This window comes from Onychomys torridus, chromosome 5 (assembly GCF_903995425.1).
Source record: "Onychomys torridus chromosome 5, mOncTor1.1, whole genome shotgun sequence".
In the NCBI taxonomy this organism is placed as follows: Eukaryota; Metazoa; Chordata; class Mammalia; order Rodentia; family Cricetidae; genus Onychomys; species Onychomys torridus.
The window spans coordinates 87073166-87079314 of NC_050447.1; positions in this window are offsets into that span (position 1 = coordinate 87073166).

A 6149-nucleotide genomic window follows, 5' to 3' on the forward strand; every position below is an offset into this window, starting at 1 on the left:
AGTATATATTCTGTAGAAAAGGAATAGAAAGGTGTTGTAAATTTAATGAGTTTATAGTACACAGCTTTCGTTCATAAGGAGAAAGTTATTCTTAAACTCCTTTCATGTTTTCCTCACTGTTATCAAGTACTAGAGTTAGGATCCAGTTTAGAGTTTAAGGCTAGGTTTAGTATTAATATTAGGCTTCAGAATATATAGTTAGAGTAGATTTAAGGCAAGAGTCAGGTATTAGTATTAAGGTTCACAGCTGTTATTATGGTGCACTATGGGGATATATAATTATTAAACAGAATGTTCATTTTGGATGAAAGATGGATCATAGAAAAACATCTTTATTACACACACTGCATTTTATACATAGCAGCATTTTATGAATGCTCTAACTAGCTCCTTACAGTGTAGTCCATATGGTTTTGTAAAGTATAAGAGAGCATTGTGCATTTTAAATAGCTTATTCTCATTTTGGAACTAGGACAAATCTGCCACGATTGGCTGACACCTTCTCTGACCATCCATCCACAGCAGGACAGCCCAGGAGGAAATCTGTCCTTCTCCACTAATTGTTTCAAGAAAAACCATGTGTTTATTTTGTGTTTTATTGTGTTATGTTATGTTATATTATAAATTATACTATTCTATTATCTTCAGTGTTTATTTTTGTGTGTTTTTTTAATTCTGTTACATTATTAGTTATCTTCAGTGTTTATTTTATATTTATCTTCCTTCCTGTGATGTAAATATTGTCTATGTGTATATGTTTATTTGATTTATAATATACATCTTTTAAAAAGCATCATTTTGAATGTCTAGAGTTATTGAATAAATATAATTGTTATCCATCCCAAGCTTTTTGAGTCCACTTGAGTCTGTGATTCCCTAAGCTCTTCTAGTTACTGATGCAGTCCTCCAGCACTTGAAGAGGGTCATTGATGGTCCAGTCACACCTCCTTTATGTAAGTGAGCACTGCTTTAGTTAACTACTGCATTGGAACATGTTTCTACCTCATCATTTACAATTTGGTATAAATATATACACAGGAACTTTCTGTTTCAGAAACACTGCTATAAGTGAAAAAGTGTATGTGACATGCCAACATTTGCTTTTAAGACTGTTTAAGCCTCAGAACAAGCCCTGATGATTAATTTATTTTGAACAATATCTGTACAGTAGAATTCTTCTTTCATTGATGGCAAGGATAGAAAGAGATGAGGAAATTTATTATAAAATTTTGACTGTTCTCTGATACTGTATTAGTTCTTTAAGTCATGTGACAAACACCATTTGACAAAGAAAGGATAGTTTTGGCACATCATTTTACAGAGTTTAAGTCCATCTGGATAAGAAAAGCATGGTGTAGTAATAACAAAAGCTTTTTTGGTGCCTGCCCCAGAGAGCTTTCTCCCAGAGTCCACAGAAGATGCTAAAACCAGTGAGGAAATCTACTTATCTGAGGGTAAGAATAAATTTATGCACACCATGCTTTTTCAGTCCATCACTTCATTGTTCTAAGTAAGCTTTCTGATCTCTTTGTTGTTCTCTTTGTTCTACTGCTTTGCTAAATCTACAGCTTCTTTTCAGCTCTTCTTTTTAGCTCTTCTCTTGCCTGACTATCCATACATTTGTAACAGGAGATTCCTTGCAATCCTGAGAAAAGTCTCAAAACCCTCAAGGTCATAGCACATTCCTAGAATAGATGGTAAGGAGCAGAGCCATTACTATGGTCACTTAATAATATAATCCCATGGCCTTTTGCTACCAGCAGCTCTCAATACAAGGTCTCAGGAGCAGAAGGAGGGGGCACAGTGCCCAGTGGGAGATATAGCTTTTTATCAGCAGACTTGGCAAGTGAAGAATTGGCAGGCTTTTCTTAGGGTATTTTGTGTTAGTGACCTTGGTAGATGCCTGCAACCCCGACCTTGTGCATAGCTGTAAAGTTTTAAATTTATGATCTATTTACAAAGGTCTTTAGTCTAGTTTGAACTTGCTCTGTTATAAAAATGAACGAAATGTGTACAGTTTGTTTTGGGCTGAGGAAAGATTATTATTTTCTGTTAGTCTGAGCAAAAGGAACAAAGCAGGCTTTAAGTGTCTGCAGTCTGGTGGGACAATGGATCTGGCTATGAACCATATCCTAGTATATTTTCTATATATCAAAATTATACAGATAAATGAAAAAGTCATCTTCCTGACCACCCACAGATATTTGTGTCCATAAGATTAAGATGTAATTATGAAATTATATATATATTATGTGAAGATGCATGGTAATGGGGAAATATCATAGCTGTAATTGTGTAAGAAGTTTACAACAAGAAACAGCCATTTCATTCAAAAGGCAATAACTCCAAAGTGCCATGCATGATGGCTTAGTCGTCTATCAGAAAGGTTCTCATAGGTTGACCTTTTGAACACTAGTTGTCACCCGCTGTATAATCCCATGGCCTTTTGCTACCAGCAGCTCTCAATATAATAAATCAGTGCAAGGTGGCCAGACTGTGAGGTGGCAGATATTGATGTTATGGTAGACCTATAAGCTGTGATGTTTTGGAACTAAGGATTGGGAATAATCGTCAAAGGGATGGTTCTAGTAGCCTACTGTATAGGGCATGTCTACCTTTTAAAGATCCCACAGCTTTTCAAAAATGGCACCACCACTTGGGGAACAAACACTGCATACTCCAGTGGAAGGCATTTCACAAATAAATCAGATCATTCCATACATAAGGCTCAAGACTTTTCATAATGTAAACCACATTTAGTCCAACTTGGGGTGTCCCCATATGATTAACAATTCCAACAGTGTGCAAAAGTCCAAAGTTTCAAATCTCTTCTGAGTCTCAAGGCTTTGGTCCTTTGCAAAATCAAAATGGATGTTGCATCCTTATACTACATAATGTCACAGAATGAAGACCAGCATTCTAAAAGGAAAGTTTCAGTAATAGAAAGGAAAGGCTTGATCAAAGCAAGAACAAATCCCATTGAGAAAACATGAAATCATGTAGCTCCAGGTCCACCAACTGGAGAATATGACTGTGAAATGAACACCAAAGAACAGAGGGAGACCCTCTTCAGCCTTGCCTTCTACAGTCCACCTGTGCTGTGGGATGTTCTGTATGTCAAATGTGTTGCTCTGATTTGGTTAAAATAAATAAAGTGCTGATTGACCAGTAGTCATGCAGGAAGGATAGGGTAGGTGGGACAAGGAGGAGGAGAATTATGGGAAGTGGAGGGCTGGGATAGACACTGCCAGCTGCCACCATGACAAGCAACATGTAAAGACACCTGTAAGCCACAAGCCACATGGCAAAGTTTAGATTGATAGAAATGGGCTAAATATAAGAATAAGAGCTAGACAACGGTAGGCCTAAGCTAATGGCCAAGCAGTTTAAATAATATAAATGTCTGTGTGTTTATTTTATTAATGGGCTACCAGACTACTGGGGCTTGGTGGCACCTGGAGAGAAGCTCTCCAACTACACACCTGGCCTTTCTCCCAGGTTTGCTCCACATGTTGGCTTCAGGTTTCTTTACATACACCCCACATTCCTGGCATCTTCAGCATCCTAGGAAGTCCATGGCAACTTTGACCTCACCCTTATGCATAGCCTACTGTGGAGCTGCCAGTATGGGAACCTACTACATATTCTCTGAACAACCTGGCTTTTCTCAAAATCTTGGTACAAGTCTTCATGTCTCCATAACTCTTGCTGTCCTAGTTAGTGTTGGCTTTCAACTTGACCCAGCCTAAGTATGTAGTTGTTGTTTTTACTCTTTGGCTCTTTTGTCTTTTGGGGGGCCCACCACAGCTACCAAATAAATACACACAACCGGAGGCTTATTCTTACTCATGAATGTCCTGCTTCAGCTTGGCTTGTTTCTAGCCAGCTTTTCTTAAATCATCTCATCTATCTTTTGCCTCTGGGCTTTTACCTTTCTCTGTTTCTGTCTACCTTTCTCTATTTCTTACTCCCTGTCTTGCTGTGTAGCTGGGTGGCTGGCCCCTGGAGTCCTCCTCCTCCTCTCGCTCTGTGATCTCTCCTCCCAGATCTCTCCTATTCATTTTCTCTGCCTGCCAGCCCCTCCTATCCTTTCTCCTGCCTTGCTATTGGCCGTTCAACTCTTTATTAGACCAATCAGGTGTTTTAGACATGCACAGTAACTCAGCTTCACAAAGTTAAACAAATGCAACACATCTTTGTATCATTAAACAAATGTTCCACAGCATAAACAAATGTAACAATCTTAAAATAATGTTCTACAACATAAAGGTGTATGAGTGTTGTATCAGGAATCTTTAAAGTTCTTATTAATAAATCAAACCTGAGGCCAGTTATTGGGGTGAATGCTGGAAGATCAGAGAAGCAGAACAAGCCACAGCCACCTCGCCTCACCAGTTCCTCAGCTGATCCTGTTTCCTCAGACTGGAAGCCTCTGAGTCCTCATCCAAAATGGGTCTCAGCTGAAAAGCTGCTAGAAGCCTGAAAGCGTAACCAGCCAAATGCTTCTAGTTTCTGGTCCTCATTCCTTATATACCTTTCTGTTTTTTACCATTACTCCCTGGGATTAAAGGTTCACTCCTTGGGATTAAAGGCGTGAGTCACCAGGCTTGGCTATATCCTTGAACAGAAGGATTTCTGCTTCTGGAATGCTAGGATTAAAGGCGTGTGCTACCACTGCCTATCCTCTATGTTTAATATTGTGGCTGTTCTGTCTCTTACCACAGATAAGTTTATTAGGGTGCACAATATTTCGGGAAACACAATACTACCACAGAGTGTATCTCAACTGAGTGATTGTTAAGATCTAGTTAGTCTGTGGCCATGTCTGTGAGAGATTGTTTTGACTGATCACTGATCTGAGGAGAATCTAGCGCACTATGGGTGGCACCATCACTCAAGAGTTAGTCCTGGGCTGTGTAAGAAAGCTAGGTGATCAAGACAGAGTGAGAGCCAACAAGCCATGTCCTCTATATTTTTTACCTTGAGTTCCTGCCATATCTCGTCTTTTGGATAATGACATGGAAGTAGAAGTGGAACCTAAAAGGGTCAGCATGTTTTATCACAGTAACTAGAACACTAGCTTTCTGCATATTCGAAAACTATAGCAGAACACAATACCAGTTCTGCTGCCAACTTGAGAAGTGGCTGGGATTTTGGACTACAGCTGTAGTGGCTTCTGAATGCTGGGAATGGAGAGAGCCCACCCCCAGAAACAAAACAAAACACTTCTTCTCCAGTCTCCCTGTTTTAGAATAGTTCACAGAAATATATCTCATATGAACCATAATTTTCTTTTTTATTTTTTTTTACAAAATAATGCATACACTTGCAACCTATTACACAGTCATACAAATAAAATAACATGAGAGAAGAAAATACACAATGCTTTATTAAACTAAGGTTTTATTTTTAACTTTAATTTTTGTACTAATTTACACTGTTAAGTATGATTTTATAGAACCTAAATTAAGATTTTACAGTATTATGATCATGACTGCCATACAGTGTGTTTAAAGCAGATTATACTGTGTTCATTAACATCACTAAAAAGACCCAGATATCACAACTAAAGCAGAATTCTGTTCCTTGTAACACTTGTATTAACTGAAGTTATTTGAATCAATGCTAGTGAATTGTTGTAGTGTAAAATTCAAATATCTGTGCTCTCAAAAATCAACAAAATTATGACTATAAAAAGTGATCATTAATATTCTAATAACCGAAAAAACATGAGAGTTCATGGGGAGCAGTATTCTTAAAGGATGAGAATAACAGCTCCTCTCTTTAAACGGGGGTGACTTTATTCATCTGAAGGGGACCCTAGTGAGGATTCCTAGTGATGGAGGACACAAAGCTTGAAGCACCCATCTTCTGTAACCAGGCAGGGTTTCCAGTGGCAGGACTGGGACATCAACCCAGCCGCAAACTTTGACATACGATCTGTCCTGCCTGCAAGATGTGTTAGGACAATGGTGGCCCAGATCTTATGGGAGTGACCAACTGATGACTGGTCTAATTTGAGGCCCAAGCCACAAGAGGGAGCCCATGCCTGACACTGCCCAGATAACCAGGAACATGAAGCTGTATAGTCCAGAGACCTAAGGTAGAACCAAATACGACTGGTCAAAAAAAAAAAAAAAATCACATAA